The sequence below is a fragment of the Podarcis melisellensis genome (assembly GCF_964234715.1).
Source record: "Podarcis melisellensis genome assembly, chromosome: 1".
Classification (NCBI taxonomy): domain Eukaryota; kingdom Metazoa; phylum Chordata; class Lepidosauria; order Squamata; family Lacertidae; genus Podarcis; species Podarcis melisellensis.
This window is the reverse complement of record NC_138528.1, coordinates 63,917,131-63,934,609: the sequence shown is the minus strand read 5'-3', so window position 1 is coordinate 63,934,609 and position 17,479 is coordinate 63,917,131.

Below are 17,479 nucleotides of genomic sequence, written 5' to 3'. Positions count from 1 at the left end.
TATAATGCTCACTGGTTTTTGTTTTATCTGTATTGTGCTTAATAAATAGCAAGAGCTTACTCTGTATATCTAACAGCATGACAACTCACACTGTATTAAATCTTAGCCTTTTATTCTCCCTGATTCTTACTTACATGGCAATAAAAGTCTTGTACAGTTTAGTGAATTTGCAAAGTTTTTCCAACAGATGGCAGTGCACTTCTCTCATAGATAAGCAAACAATTTTAAAGCATTTTCTTAAAAATAAATCTCCACATTTTTAATTGGCTATTTTTTTCCCAATTTACTTTTAGGCACAAATCACATGCAGTTTAGCTTTTAGGTAAACTTGCTTCACAGCAGATAAAAACACGATTACAAATCATATTTTCATAATTTGGGTCAACAAACATTTGTAGTACTAAAAAAAGGCTAGATAACTAGCATTTAGAGACAGACGTCTGTATTGATTCAGATTGAGAAGCAGTTTTTTTGCAAAAGGAAACAATTTTTACAGTCAAAGCTGCTATTTATTTACCTAGGTCTAAGTAAAGTGCCTTTAAATATATTTGGCCCAATCTAATTTAGCAATTTAGTACCGCTAACCACCAGGAACAGGGGATCAATGAAAATCAGGAATAATTTCTGAAGATAATTAATTGATGTTTCATTCTGTGCTCTCCATTCCTCTCTTTCAATCACATCATGAGGCAGAGTTTCCAAGATAATGTCAAAAACAGTAGTGTGCTATGGGGCAACTTAATTCCTGAGGTATGCAAATTACTGGATCCCCAATGCAAACATTTGCAAAATAGATCTGTTTATTTGAAAACCAAGTATGATGTATACCTCATGAGATAATTGTGAGTCAAGGTGCTGAAGTGTCAGCATGGTCCTCATGCCCCCATGTTTCTTTAAATTACCAATCACATTTTTTATTTTCATCAAAGCATGAAACACAAATTATATTGTGGGGCGGGATATAGTTCAAATAATTTTCTCCTCTCTTTCCCTGAATCAGCCTATACTAAATGTTCCCAACCCCAAGCATAAAGACCTGTACACAATTTAAGAAAATTAGCAAGGAACTGAAGTAGGATGGAGAAAGAATAGAAAGTAAAGATAGCATAGAGGGAACAGAGAGAAGCTTTTGGATTTTGAGTGTGAAAAAATACTTCTCTGTATGTGAGATGGGACCCCTGATTTGTATGATACATTTTAGAGATGTAGACCAGGGAAGGGGCTGCAGTGGATAGGATAAAAGATAGGGGGAAAGAGGGAGGATCTTGTGTGACTTAAAGAGCATTGTGCACAACACCACCATTGGATATAAGCCAATGAAAGTGCTTGAGACGTAATACTCCAAATCCTCTCTGTCCCCTTCTTTTCCCTTCACCCCCTGCACCTTAAGGTGTTGAATTCTTCATGGCACTCAAGGACATCAAAGCTTGTGTATTATTGGTGGGTTGGTTTTTTACACTCATTCCAGAGCCTACATTCTGTGGTAATGATTTTAGATAGGATGCTGGACTTGCTTCTGGGTATACCCACATCACTGGTTGGGCTTCAGCAAGTCACTCTGTCTCTAGTAGTCAGTAAGTGGCTACCTAACAATCTATGTGAGGCCAGGAAGGAACATCAGTGAGAAGAGACGCTGAAACACAAGGACAAATATAATGTTATTGGTTCCATCAAAGGTAGCAGATATGTGCCTGCCACTGCAGAGAGAATTCTGGTCTGCTTCTGAGTCACTCTATGGTCTTTCCTCTTTGATCTGCACCGTACTCTGAGCCACTATGAGTAACATGAAGGTCTACAGATCCCTATAAATTATAATGGGGAATCTAGAAATGAATATAGCTTTTTTCCCCACCATTGACGAAAGCGGATGAAATTTTCAGGCACAGAAGCCCCTGCACAGTGGATTAAACTTGTCAGACAAATAAGTACTGGAGCTTTTTGTGGCATAAGTAAAAGGAATTTACTTTCCTTCATAATCAACATTAATTTCATATCGACGAGGAGAGCAGCAGGGATTTAACTCTTGCCTTAAAACAAGAGGCAGCCAAGTAATCTGTATTCTTGCTTTACAACTTGAGGCTATTTAGAATACTTCCCTGCAGAGTTGGTGTTATTAAAGCAAAGCAATGTAGGGTGTCTCTTTCCCTAAAACTTAAATGATGTTTGTTTGTTTGTTTGTTTTAAAAAAAGTCATTCTATGCTTTACCAAAGTGATCTTGAGTTCTTTGGTGCTCTGCAGGCAATATTTTGTACAGTCTCACATTCTGCAAAGCCCAGAGTAATATAGTGATATAGGAAAAGTGAAAAATAAGCTACAGAAACAACAGGGCAACAGTGTGACACGATGACACAAAGTTTTGTGGGGGCCCTGATCCAGCTATATGGGGGGAGGTGTTATTGACATCATGCTTTGACTTGGAAAGAGAGGAAGATCCATCTCATATTTATTTTATTTTTTTGTTCCGTGCATGGAGACAATAGCTCTGACACTTCAAAAGATCAAGGACTACTCTGAGGATCATTACATAAGGGAACATTGCCAGCCTACCTTCCTCCTTTCTTACCACAGCTGTGCTATGCTGCATGGAGGCAAAGTGAAAGTGGGTCAGTACAGCCAGGTCTGCTATTTTTAGTTAGCAATTGATCAGACAGGCAGGGAATCCACGGTGGCAGGCACATATCTACTATCTTTGACTGAACCAATAGCAGTAATATCCAGTTTAAGTGGAAACAAAAACCACTGCACATCTATACACACATGCACTCGTTTTTATTACTTAGAAAAGTGCTTTTAAATCCAGGATATGTGAACAGGTGGGCAGCCATTTCCCATCCTTATCATGATGGAACAATAGCCCAACCTTTGGACAAAGGTGAATAAATTGTTGTTTAAAAAATACTTTAAGATTATACACCAGCTAAATTCAAGTATTTACTGGAAATGTGGAAGAATAAAAGGTGATTTCCTCCGCTGATGGTGGTTTTGTGCCAGGGTAGGGAATAATATACTCAAGGTTATTAGTAGTTCCTTAGGAGACAGGTTAATGCTGAATCCTGATGTGTTTTTTATTAACCTTTCTAAAAGGTAAAGTTTATAGAGAAAAAGAAGTCTTATTTCCTTCCAACTGTGGTTGCCAGAATTATGTGCAGTAGATATTGGGAAATCCCTCAAATTCTGAGGCTGAGAGTATGGTATCTTAAAGTGTGGGATCTAGTTGCATTGATAAACCCACAAGAACTACCGTAAGCGGACATCACAAGGTATGCACAGTGTTAATATTGAGAGAAATTGGAAATGTTTTAAACTATTGGAATGGCAGGCAGAATAGAATAATGGTTATAAATAAGTTTGGCCATTTCTGTTGTGTAGAAACATGAGAATTTTGTTTTTTGTTTTTCTTTCCCTTTGCTGTTGCTTCGTATATCTAGCTACCTAGCTAGCTATCTACTTATCTATCTGTCTCAATAAAAGAGAAGTGGTGCTTTGAGTTCTGATTTTATTTTTAAAAAACACCATTGTATTTCGAACCCCCATGAGGGGTAAATAGGGCACAACCATTTCCTTTTGGGTACCTTATTATGCATATACATTCAATTAAAAAGCAAAAATAAAAAATGCACAAATGTATATTCCTCTGTTGCATTTATAAGAAATATTCATCTTGTTATTTATGATCCCAGATTTAGTAATTTAACTATTCTGTTGTCCATCAGTGTAATAATAGTACTACTAGTAATATAGATGGGTGTTCTGTACAGAAAGAACAATTTCTCTGAAGCCTTCTAACCATTTAAGTGAGTTGTCGTCGTATAATTGTAATAGCAATGGACCTTCCACACACATCTTTCATTCTAAATTAGCCCTTTATATTACCACACTGAATTTCATTTTGGGAAGCCTTTTATGATAATAGATCGGATACTGATCAGAGGCCGCACGTGGCATTCATTAACTGTTAAAAGCTCCAAAGCTTGCGGTTTGACCGCGTATCAATTTTTCCTATACATATGAAGAATGAGATCCTGAATAATGAACATGTTATTTACTTTGGGCAGCCTATGACACTGTTACTTAGTGCTGAAAAGCCATTTTCTACCGTTCACTATTCTCATAGCCAGTGGTGCTTGACCTGATTACCATTCCTCACAGTAAGAGAAGATGTGGACTGTGTTTTGCATTGTTAGAAATTAGCTAGGCAGAACTATTAGTATTGCTGCTGATCAGAAATCTAGAAAATGAGGGACACAATCAAGTTTAAGTGCTGGACTTGCAGGCTGTGTACACATTTTTTAATCTGTGTACACACAACGTTACCCATGATGCAGAGCTTTCCTATAGTTTCTTGAGAAACGTTGTTGGTTTCCCTTAAACTGGCTACAGTCCAAAAGGAAAACTTAAGCCACATTCATTTTGCAGTTAAGCAGAGTTGTGTACATTTGAGACAGCCATTGTGCATGCTCAGAAAGCAGCACATGTGCAGTAGACAGCTTCATAAATAGGAGTTTGGGTTGGGGGTTGCAGGAGCAAGGAAAGTAAGGAGGTATAGACATCCCTGCATTAGGTAACAACATCCTTGCCCATCCCTGCTCTTGTGTGTGTAAGTGTGACTTGAAGCACAGCACGGGGGAAAGACCTCACTGCATTTTAACAGTGGGACTTAAAACAGATTAACTTGGGCCAAGTCACAATCAGCTCTCCTTACTTCCTTTTTACTTTAAAGCCCTGCGTGGAGCTTTGATTCTGATCATAGCAATGGCACTGGACCGGAGGGGGGGATGCTTAGCCATTAGCCCCTGTCAAAACCAGAAAAAAAATTCTTCCCTCATCCCTGATGCTATGAGTTCTATAGTAGAGATTTAATACAGATATCACATAGCTACCATAGGTTTTTGGGTGGACTTTTAATATATCTTTTTAAATGGTTTTAATTCTTTTAGTGTTTAATTACTATTTTTTCTATGTGAACTGCTAGCTGCCTTGAGCCCTAGTCTGGGGGAAAGGAGTGATATAAATGAATACAATAATAATCCCATCATAGACATTGTGGGGCTAATAGCAGTTTGGAGGAGGGTAGCACAAGAAAATGGTCCAAGAAAAGGATCAAACATCAAAATGCAGTGCCTCACCATTTTTTAAGAGTTATGGTCAGGGGACATGGGTGGCGCTGTGGGTAAAACCTCAGTGCCTAGGCCTTGCCGATCGTATGGTCGGTGGTTCAAATCCCCGCGGCAGGGTGAGCTCCCGTCTTCGGTCCCAGCTCCTGCCCACCTAGCAGTTCGAAAGCACCCCTAAGTGCAAGTAGATAAATAGGTACCGCTTTATAGCGGGAAGGTAAACGGCGTTTCCGTGTGCTGCGCTGGTGCTGGCTCGCCAGAGCAGCTTCGTCATGCTGGCCACATGACCAGGAAGTGTCTTCGGACAGCGCTGGCTCCCGGCCTCTTAAATGAGATTAGCGCACAACCCTAGAGTCAGACACAACTGGCCCGTACAGGCAGGGGCACCTTTACCTTTACCTTTATGGTCAGGAAATCCCCCTCCCCCCAAAAAAATTCTGTAATTTTGGGCCCCAGTCTGTATAATGTCTAAAGTATTTAACCAGCCAATGAATTTGCTATAAAACTCCAACAGTACAACCCTAACCAAGTCTACTCATAATAAGTCCCACTGAATCCAATGAACTTCTAAAATGCATAAACAATGTTGGTATTATTCATTGTTAGTGTGCATCATCAACTTTTTTTGAGGGAGGAACAATCTGGCATTCATTATTATTTAATGGCAAGCCTGTCTCAGTGTCTGTTCAACTTCCATAATATGTAGATGCCTCACAAGATTTCAGAATGGTGGTGTTCTCTGCTAAAGGGTTAAAAAATATAGTTATTAACTCTCCCACCCATCTTTAAACTAAGCAGCATTTGAAAGTCTGGAGCTCTTTAAAGCAATTTATGATCACATAACTTTTTTTTTCCATTTGTCTCGATTCATGTGAAAGTAATTTTGAATCCATAATAGTAAGTATTCTGCGAAATGATCATTAACACTTTGCAATCGATTTAGTAAACATATGCTGTTCCCAAAATAAATAGAAACAAGGAAGGAGGACAGTTAGTACAGCTTACGCATGAGAATATGCGCACATTAGTATGCGAGGCAAAGTGCCAGCAGTAAAATACAGAGGCATTGTAATGATATTTTTAGCACCATCTTGCAATTTCATATCTCCACACCAAAACTCATAGCGTTGGCTAATAATTTTAATATAAACCTGTTATTGATACTACTTTGCACTTCAATAGAACCTTCTGTTCCATTTTGAAATTTTCAAAATGAACTATCAAACCTTGTTAAGGAACCTTCATAGCAACTCGGAGAAAATGGTGTGTATAATTATAACCAACATGGTAGTGAAAAGTCCTCTTTATTCCCATTCCGTTTATGCTTAGGGGGTATGACATTCGCCCCAAAGTAAAAAGAAAACTGAATGGAAAAGAGAGCAAAACCTCTGGCTCAATCATCATCATCGTCATCCACATAATAGACATAATGCTCAAAACCACCAAGAAAATAGAAGTTATGCCAGATTTTACAAAGGGTTAAGAAAACCTCAGGTCTCCTGGCCGCTCTGTCTGGCTCTTGGGATTTTCCCTGAGCTACGCACGCTTCTGAGTGACAGTACCAAGACTCTGCACCCTTTTTAAATGTTTTTGGGTGGCTGGAATGTATCCTTGAATTCTGATCCTGTTTCCTGCTTGCCCAGATGGAGAATTAGGAGAGATGTGTTAGTGTGTGGGGGGGGAGGCTTACTGCACACAAGTTAAATTTACATTTGTGGCTCTGCTCACTTTTGCCTCTGGCCCCGCCTACAGCTGTCATGTGACACACATACACCCAAAGGTTGTCCAGAAGCGAATGTCATCCTCAAGCTGAAGAGGGTTCCCCGTGCCTGACTTACAAAAAATACAGGCTAAATCATGCAACTGTTCTGATTATGGCGCGTACCTGCCACCAAAATAACAATAAATCAACTATGTCTAGAAGAAAGCTGTGCAGGTGCCAGACAAACCTCCTTAGGGAGCGCATGGCTTGGGCGTAGAGCACATACAGGATGTCACAGGTTCAATCTCCAGCAGGACAATACACACACACTCCAATCCGGCACACCTGCTGGTGTACCTGTACTTCCCATACTGCTGCCCTGCCCCATCCCAGTAACTGGCAGTGATGCCAGTGCCAACAGGCCAGGTCCATGGTGCTGCCCTTCCACACCAGCCGCTCCCGTGATGAAGCAGTGCAGCTTCCAGTGAAAAGATCCCCTCTCATCCACATCCGATGAGGTTTGCACGCCATGAAAAGCCTGAGCAGGTGACTTAAGAGCATTGAGACATTGGTTTGGGAGAAGGTAATCCAGGAGGTTCTTGGGCCCCAAGCCATTTTGAGCTTTAACCAGAGACATTAGCATTTCAAATTGGGATCACAAGCATACAGGAAACCAGTGATGCTCTCTTGGAAGTCCCAGGAAATTTTTCATAGGGAAACAGTTAGGGCCAGAGGTGCCATCTTGCAAGGGTGATTGGGGGGCCAACATCGCACACATGACGTCCTGATGTCACACGCATGAGCACTGCACCTCCCTACCTAAGCCAGTCAAAACTTCCCGGGCTTTGAGAAAGCAGTGCCAGGGAACATTTAGGGGACTAGCCTAGTCCCCCTAGTCCACTGACCACGCACCACTGATTCACAGCTGTGTTCTGCACAAATGGTAGCTTCTGAACCATTTTCAAGGGCTGCCCCATGTATAATGCATTTCAGTAATCCAAACAGGAAGCTACCAGAGCATGGATGACCAGGGGAGAGGAGAAGTCACAACTAGTTAGCCATCTGTAGGAAACAAACAGTACTGCATGCCACTAAGGGAGTGGTAGCCCTGGACATTTTAGTGCCTGACATGAAGCCCAAATGGTATCCCTCACAGGCACTCTCCTGTGCCAGCACTTAGAAGTCCTGCTGCACTGCTCAGAAACACTTGTTCCCCCACTCCCATTATGGTTGCTTCATCCTGCTGCATGGCAGGGCCAGCCTACACTAAGGCTACTGGAGCTTCTGGTGACGGCGATGGATCCAGGAGAACCTTGAAGCTGCAAAAAAACTTACAGGGGGAGTGCAACCCTGTTCAAATGGCTGAATACAATCTCTCTGAATCACAGAACCATCTATCCAGGGCACCTCTATTTTGTTGGGATTGAATCTGTTTACTGGCCCTCATCTACTGATCCTAGGCATCAATCCGACATTTCTGCAGCTTCGCGTGATTCAGCTGACACAGAGAAATACACCTGATTGTCCTTGCATGCTTACTTGGGAGTTAAGAGCCATCAAACACAATGGGGCTTACTCTTGAATAAGCATGCATAGGACTGTGTTACAAGAGGTAATACAGTGGTACACACCCCATCATTTATCCATCAGTTTGTTGTGTGAGAAGTTAAGCATCTTGTCTACAGTCCAGCACACAGAGTGAGGTGTGCCTGACATTTTGCAAGATTGTGGCTCTTGTTAAATAATAGATCCAAGGCCAGCACACAGCAATCTCAGATATATTGATACAACAGAGAAGTGCAAGATTCAGAGAACATCCTACATCGACTAGTTAATCAATCGCTTTAGTTGATTATTTGCTGGGCTTGTTTATGCTGCATTAACTGAGGAAAAAGCCAAAACCTAGCCACTCAACTGTAAGCAATTAAGCAAATAATTAAGGCTGCAATCCCTAAACCAGCCTTCATCAACCTGGTGCCCTCCATATATTTTGGACTACAACTCCCATCATTCCCAGCAAGCCTGGCCATGCAGGCTGGGCTGGTGTAAGTTATAGTCCAAAACATCAGGAAGGCTCATGATTGGGGGACGTTGCCCTGAACATTTTTACTAGGGTGAATGCAGTCAGTTGTCATGATTATGTTCTCTCATGTTCAGCCAGCTTTGCAGCATGTCTTTCGCCACTCATCCAGCCTGTCTCATCACCCTTAGGTCTCTGGTGTAGCAAGGTCGCATTGAGCACTGTCCTATATCCTTAATATTCAAATGAGTCCTGGAGTCGCCAACCAAATCCTAAAGGAACAAGTCTGGGAAACTTACCAGCATGACCAGAAGAGTTGTACAGCTGCAAGCAAATCCCTGGGTCTACGAAGCTGCACAGCCTACACCCAAATAAACCTGTGTATTGGGAAATTCCCAACAAGCCTAAACATTTTCAACAAAAAGTCCTAGCTCACTGAAAAATGAAAAAAATGACAATAAATGACAAGTTAATTGGAAATGGACTACAGCCCCCATCATCCTTAGCCAGTACGGCCAATGATGAAGGATTATGGGAGTTGCCGTGCCTCTTTACTGTACAAAGTGGTCTATTGTGCATGTAGAAGATATCCAGAATAATGGTAACATGAGGGGTGGGGGTGGGGTGGTGACTCTGCATAGAAATTGTTGGTCCAAGGAGTGAGCTGTTTCAACTGGTCTGCATGTTACTAATGTAACATGTAAACAGACCTAAATCCCATTTAGGAAAGCACAGTTGAGCACTTAATTCCCACTGATTTCAATGGGATTTAAGTATGTTTAATGTTCCCTGGATTGTAATATTGGATTATGCCACCTTGCATTAAACTCTGATTATAGATGCTCTGAAATACCAATAGCAGCCTATGAAAAGGACATTTCTCTGGACCGCAGCTAGACCTACTTTCAGCCAAGAACGTATGAAAAGAGCAGTCATGACATTCAGAGGACAGTTAGTTTAATCCTGGAAACTGTATGTAGCCTCAGCAAATATCCTGGGGCTATATCCCTCACCTACGTTTTCAACTTTAGTCTGTTCCTATTAAATCAGCTATGGACAGCCTGCTAAATTCTTCTAATTTTTTAATCTTATCAAACTGACCTTGTAAAGTTGAGCGTTTCACCTCCAATGGAAAAATATATATCAATGTACAAGGTAAACCTTTTTTTTTTTAATGAGGCACGTTATTTCTCTATCAGTTCCTGCTAAATTAAATTGAAAACTAAAAGCACTTTACTTCCTGGCAGATTAATGTGTCTAGTTTATTTTACTTTTAAGTATTCCCACCATGGTATCCTGCTCTCTATGTGGCTTCTTAGCTAATCTGTCTTCATAACCTAGTACTCTCTGTTCCTCCCCACCACCCCCAGCTTGGCCGGTGGAGGTCTGCTGGACAGGTGCACCTTATGTGCAAGCTTTCCTTATGTAAAGGCTCCAAATGGTACAGAAGAATCCATGGGCTGGCATCTATTTTATTGACAAATTTGAAGGAGATGCATTACCAGTGTTACTCTGTTAAGCACAGCTCCACAATCGGAATTTAATTGAAGCATGGTGCCCATAATAGGTTGGGATATTTGTGTTCTTCAGCATTTTGCGAATTTGAAACAGATGGACTATGACCAGGAAACAGAGGAGAACAGACTGGTGTAAAGCAAGTTGGCTCTCTGACAAGGCCAGGTACAGCTGTGGTGTGTATTTTATTCAGCAAGGCCTCCTACTGTATCTGCAGCCTGCTCGACTCGTGATTCAGCTATGACTGGCAGAATGGAGAGCAGAAGCAAGCATGAATCCAGATTTGTTTCCCATAGACCATAATATTTGAGAACCCAGAAGAATCACCATGATGAAAATCATGCCAAGTACATTTTTGATTTTTTTGTGTGTGTGTTCTGCAAAGTATAACAAAAACGTTGGCATTTTGAGAACATTCCCATAGTGCTGCTATCTGACAATATCTTCTCTCTTAACTTGGGGGAAGAAAATGAGATGGGTAATTGACTAAATGAGCATGTAAGTGTCAAAGAATAAGCTAAAGCAGTGGTATAAAGCAGTTTAATAGGGTTACCCACTTAGGGAATCTGGCTTTGTTTAAATCCCGACATTTTGGGTCCCATCTTTAAGCAGTTGCTTTTCACCATTTCACAGCATTCTCTGCCAAGCACCTTTTGAGTGGGGTGCAAGGCTCCTATACTTCTGCTAAGAGTCCTAGACCAAGAATCCCTGTGTTAAAAATGTAGGTTTGATTCAAACCAACACTGAACCCGAATACCATGAATACCATTTAGTTTAATGGGATCAAATTATGAGTAGTCCGTGTAAGGACTGTGGAAAATGCTTTCGGTGATCCCATTTTGTGATAAAATAAAGCTTTGGAAATGATTCAGTGGATCGCCTAGTTCAGTCACATACTGCATACATGTCATATATGTAAACATTATGTTTTTAAAATCAGCACCACCAAAATGGCCAAGGAAAAATAGTCTTCAACTTTCACAAGTAGTTTATTTCATCCTGAACTACATATTATGCCAATTGCATGGCTAGTAGTCACATTAGCAGATTCTAAGAAGGAATCAGATTCATAGGAATCGCAGTGCATGAGGAAAGGAGGTTTAACTTTTCCATCTTCAAGTGCAATCCAGAGCAAAGAGCCTGGACTGTGGTTAGCCTTAGCAGGGGGCAGTTTCCATTTGCACCAGTGGGAACTGTTTTTCTAAGGCTAACTGTGGTCTTGGGGCAGGGAATTTTAATTGGTTTCACATCTAGGGAGGGGCGAGTTAAATCTTCTCTCCTCACCTGGTATGATCCTGATGACAATGAGGTGGGCACCTCTAAACCTGGCATTGGTACTCCCCACCCACAGTGTTTTAAAACCATTGCCTCTTGTCCTAGTCATAGCAGAAAGGGGAGACAATTGCTTAGCATTCTCCTTCTCAGGCAGAGGCGTACCTAGGCTCCCTTGCACCCTTGGCAAGGAGTTATATCAGAGACCATGGACCAGAAACTCAAAGTTTGCTTTTTGTTACCTTTCCCACTCTGCCAGTGACTTCCTCTGTGGCCATCGGGGTCTGCTTTGCTGTGCTCTTTGCACTGTTACTCATTGTGTATCTAAACCAACCATAGCCATGCTGATTATTGATCGCCTTCTGCATTCTCCCATTCATCTAGGCTGTCAGAACTGATACTCATTGCCCTTTGTCTAAGTAAGAATGTTTGCATCTCCTCTCTCCTTCATCACTCAGATTATGCCTTATATTTTCCTATCATTACTGTTCAGGATGCTATTGGCACAGTGCATTATGGTTTCCAGACTACAGCAGAAGTCTTTGAAACCCTTGAAAGCAACAGAGACAGGATTGGGCTGGTTGGAGCAATGACAAAGGGCAGCTTCATATGTTCCAGTGCATTCCTTATGTACTTGCAAGCACAAAGATCAATAACTCAAGGTATCATCATTCTAAATGAATAGTGAGTGCATGATTCAATTGAGTAACTTCAGACATTTGTCTTATATGGGAAATGAACAGATTGGGGACATCAGAAAATCATTTAAGTTATATTTTCATTTTCTATTGTTACATGAAATGTACCTGATAACCTGTCCCACTGCTTTCCGTCTGGCTTACAGTACCATTCTATACATGTCAACCCAGAATTAAGTTCCATTAAATTCAATGGGACTTACTTCCAAGTAAGTGGGTATAGAAATGTAGCCCTAGGTGCACTTCATTTTCCCTGAATTGGGACATATGTTTGCTGGTATCATGAGCTATGATCTGTTACCAGTCTTTAGAGAAGCAGCGATTCTATTGACTCTGCTAGATATGAGTGTTGTGGCACTAAACCATGATGCCTATAAGTGAAAATGTAAGAAGAAAAGTTGCTGTGGAAAGAAGTGATGGTCAAAAACAAGAACCCCTCCCAACTCTACACTTTCCATAATGTTTTTCTCATTCTTTCCAAGACAGACAGCATCCACTTTGCTTCAGTGTTGCTCATCACAACAATCTGCATCATTGTTTCCCCAATATTTTACTGTAATATTTCAGGGCTTCCAAAATCAAAGCATAAAAAGCCAACTTAAAAAACGCAAAGTGAATGCATAAGAGCATCAGAAGATCCCTGCTGGTTCAGGCTAATAATAATTCTGCTGCTCCCAACAGAATTAAAAGCACAATAAAATGGCCCATCTAATCCAGCATTCTATTCTCCCTGTCAGCCAGTGGTTTGGAAGAAGTCCAAAAGCAAGAGAAACAACTGAGGACCTTGTGGTACTAATGAGTAATTTCAAACTAGTCATGCCTAATATTCCACTGATTAAGTTCTGAAATGTCCCTTCTATCTGTATGCATAATAGTCTTGATTTTAGTAACTAACCTGCTCCTATGTGGATTTCTTGCAGAAAAGAATTCTAAATTCAACAAAAGAACTGACCAAAATTAGATTTCATGATTGCATTCATGTTTTGCAATGGCTGAAAACATTCATAATCTTGAATTGCATTGGTCCATGAGACCTTTGGAGATGCTGACAATGAAGACATCAAAGGCTAATTAAGGTTTTTTTTTTTGCCAGTTTCAAATTGCAGCTTCTTTAATTACACCTTCATTGTATACTTTACATTGTGAGAGTCACAGTGGACACTGTAAACATATTTATTTCTTGCTCACGCTTTCCCTCTGGACTCTCAGGCCATTCTCTGTGTATCTATTCATAATTTGCAGTCCAGTAGCACTAACCCCAGGCAGGTCTTTAGTAGGTTTGACTCCCTTCTCAAACTCTTCCTCCTCCGGGTTCTGCTGGTCATTCTCATTTCTCTCCTGATGATTTTGTCACTTCATTTTAATGTAAAACTCAGTGGGATCTATGAGACTGTGCACTACTACGGCACATCTGAAGTTGGAGTCACAGCTTGCTGTAGCTGCATTGTGCTTCATTTATCTTTCTCATTCCATTCATATCTCCCAGTAGGGCAGATTGCACCCTCTCCCCTTCTGATGACCACTGGGCTGACATCCCATCCATCAGGCTCTGTCCCCTCCAGCCCACTCCAAAATATGTTACCTTTCATTCTGGAGACTTCCTCAAACACCACTAAATCTTCTGTGTCTTCTCTAATTTTTTTCCCTGAGTGCTACATGACCTCTAGTTGTTTGGAAGGCTAAAAATAACACCTCTGGACACACACACACAAACCCTTGGCAACTTTAAAAACTGTTCTCTGGTATCTCTTCTGTCAGCAGTTTCGCAGCATTTCAAGACCAGTTGGTGTCACAAAAGGGAAAAGGATTTCACAGTAAGGGTGAAATCCTACAGTCAGTTTCATAAACTCATTCCTTGAAAAGTCACTAAAGTGAAGTGTGATGTTGAATGAAGTGCTCAAGTGATGCTCTTTCAGATTTCTCCAGACTGAAATGGTCATAGGCCTTGACCGCTTTGTCGTATGATGGCAGAGCCTCACACAAAGCTTCATGTTGGCCAAGAGGGAATCTGCATAATACCCAAACCAAGAACACCATTTTTAAAATTTTATTTTTTGTTTTGTTTTTGAAAATGGAGTACCATTCGGGCTTCATTCACCACTGAGGTATTGTGGCTCATGTTCATCCTTATTTCCAGCATCCAGGTCCAATGTCATCATATTCAGATGACTCACAGGCCACAGGAGAGCCCTCAGCACTTCCTTGTACCTCATTCTGGCCTGAGGACCTCGTTCTATTATCACCATCTGAGATGCCCCCCCCCCAATAGCTTCTCCTTCTCCACAGGCGAATGCTCAGCTATGGAACCTTCAAGAAGTGCAGACAGCTGTTTCAGTGGGGCAGAACTGCTGGAAGGGAAGACTCGAGCTACCTTCTTAAACCTTCAGAAAAATTTGATCATTTTCTGATCAAAGCTCTGTCTTCCAAAGCTCAGTCATTAGGACTCCTTGGGAGCTGCCCAGGGTCCTGAACTGCCTAACCTGGCTCTGACTGGAAGAGGCTTTGGCAATTCCTGTTGGGGCCTGATAGAGAGGCCTGGAGGACCACATGTGGCCTCCCAGCCTGAAGTTCCTCACCCCTGCAGTAAGCCAGTGGAGAGGAGTTGAAAATAAAAAGGAGCTTTTCACCTGACAGTAGAAGAAATCTTCAGACCCCCATAGTCAAGATGTTCTACAAAGCAGAAAGCCTCAGTAGTCATTTCTGTTTGGTGGTATCATTTCAGTAAATGGGGAACCCAGAGCAAGTCTACATGGCCAGCTCTCAGTGGGAGAAGAGGGGGAAAGGAGAGCAGCATTCCCTATTTATCAATGGTGACTTTAGAGCTTCTTCTTTCACTCATAACTCCGAAAGAATAGTTTTTGGCCAGGGGAGACATTATGAACCAGTGCCCTGTTGAGGACCTACAAAGCATAGAACCATGCCTGCCCACCCAGCCCGGATCATAGGCATCCCTCCTGAAAAGAAAGTTCCAGAAACATCTTTCTGAGAGTGACAGATTCAGAATTGAAATGGCAAGTGATAGCTTTGACTCAATCACAGTGTCTATAGTTGCAAGAGATTAATACCAGGCGACATGGATTATTCTCTTTCTCTCTGTTGATACATCTGCAGAATACCGTACATGCCAGTTATGTGACTCGGAAATAGGTAGTGTCAGAGAGAGACAGATAAAATCTCTAGCATGAATAAAAAGGTATCCTTCACACATTTCTTTTCCCAGCTCAGCAGTGGAGTGCATGTTTTCTATGTATGGCAGCGATGAGGAACCTGTGTCCCTCTGGATGTGGTTGTACACCAACTTCTCTCAGCCCAAACCAGTCAGGAATGATGGGAGCTCTAGTCCACCAACATCTGAAGAGCCCCAGATTGGGTGAAGCAGCTTCACGGTGAAGAAAAGGACAGGTGCCTGTCAATGGGCTTGCGAACTGGAATTAAACACAAGGGAGGCAACAGAGGAAGGGGAAGAAAGTTGGATCAGGGATAAAAGAGAGGAGATAATATTTGTGTGGGGGTGTTAAGTAACACATTCCTGTCTTAGATATGTGATATTCTTGGCTGCACGTCTTTACCAGACTCCTGAAGAAAATATTGTCCTTATTGTTAACATTGCCCAGTCAATTTGTACAAAACAAATGTGACTTGACAAGATAGAAAGCAACAAATAAAAGCAATTTAAAACCAGATTTTTCCTTTTTAAACAGAACAATACAAAATACATAAAATGTTCATCTAGTAACAAATTAATAAACACAAGCCCTTCCCACCACCCCACTAAAAGCTAAGCACCACTGTAATACTAGACATGTAGATAGCTTTAAATTACAGTATTTCTTGTTTGCATGTGGCTGGTTCCAGCTCAACTTTATTCCACCAGCATAGCAGAAAGTTCTTCCCCTGCTGCCCTCCACTTTTCCAGGGTAGAGAAGAATTTGACTTCTGATGTGCTTCACAACAGTAATAACTTTTTGCTTCACCATTGATCCATAATCTTGAACCTTCAAAAAGACAGACAGCAGTACCAGTCTGAGCGATAGGCCATTTTCAATATGAGCGACATGAATTGTCAGTTTTGGGCAGACTGTACAATACATTCTTTTTTTCTTTTGCTCTGTTTTCAAGGCTAGTTACCAGGTTTGCCTATACATGGTTCACTACAGCAGGAATTCAAGTAGATATTTGCCCAGCCGTCCCCTCTGCTCCCCCCCCCCTTTTGTAGCTGGTCACACACATTACTTAAGCTCCATTCCATCACATACTTCCTTTGAAAAATGACACTCTATTGCTCCACTGTAGCAGTGATAGAAATTTAATCAACACAAAATGACTTGAGTGAGCAAACAAGTGAGTGGAGCATGGAGTACTTAAAATAGTGCCATGAGGGTATTATGGTCGAAAGCCTGTCTTTGTGGAGAGCAAGTTATTGATTTCTTTAAAGGATTATGCTCCTAGCTTTTGTTTTCTCTCTTATCCCTATTGTTTACTTTTCAAGACTGCAATGATATTCAACCGTAAATCACTATGCTTTTTGAGTTATTTTTAGCTACACCTGCGTTAGAGAGAAAGAGACAAAATGGCACAGAAAGAGATGGGCAACCCTGTTTCTGCAACAGAGGGATACAAACAACACATGTAGGAAGGGCAGGATGGAGCCCACCAACCCTGCCTCTGCTCTCAGCATACTCTGTGAAAAGTCTGAATGGAACCTAGACATATGCAGCTCTAAGCATATTGACTCTCTCCATGCAATCAGGAACCTTGGAAGATGCTCAGTCACATGTACAGAGCCTATACACATTCAGCTCTGTGTGTGTAGGCTTCTGTCAGACCTTTAACTACATACAGCCAGTGTGGTGTAGTGGTTAAGAGCGGTAGACTCATAATCTGGGAAACTGGGTTCGATTCCCCGCTCCTCCACATGCAGCTGCTGGGTGACCTTGGGCCAGTCACACCTATCTGAAGGCTCTCAGCCCCACTCACCTCACAGAGTGCTTGTTGTGGGGGAGGAAGGGAAAGGAGAATGTTAGCCGCTTTGAGACTCCTTAGGGTAGTGATGAAGCGGGATATCAAATCCAAATTCTTCTTCTTCTTCTTCTACATGGAAGTTAGGAGTAGGGCCAACAGGTATGATCCTCATCTCCTCCACACACACACACACAC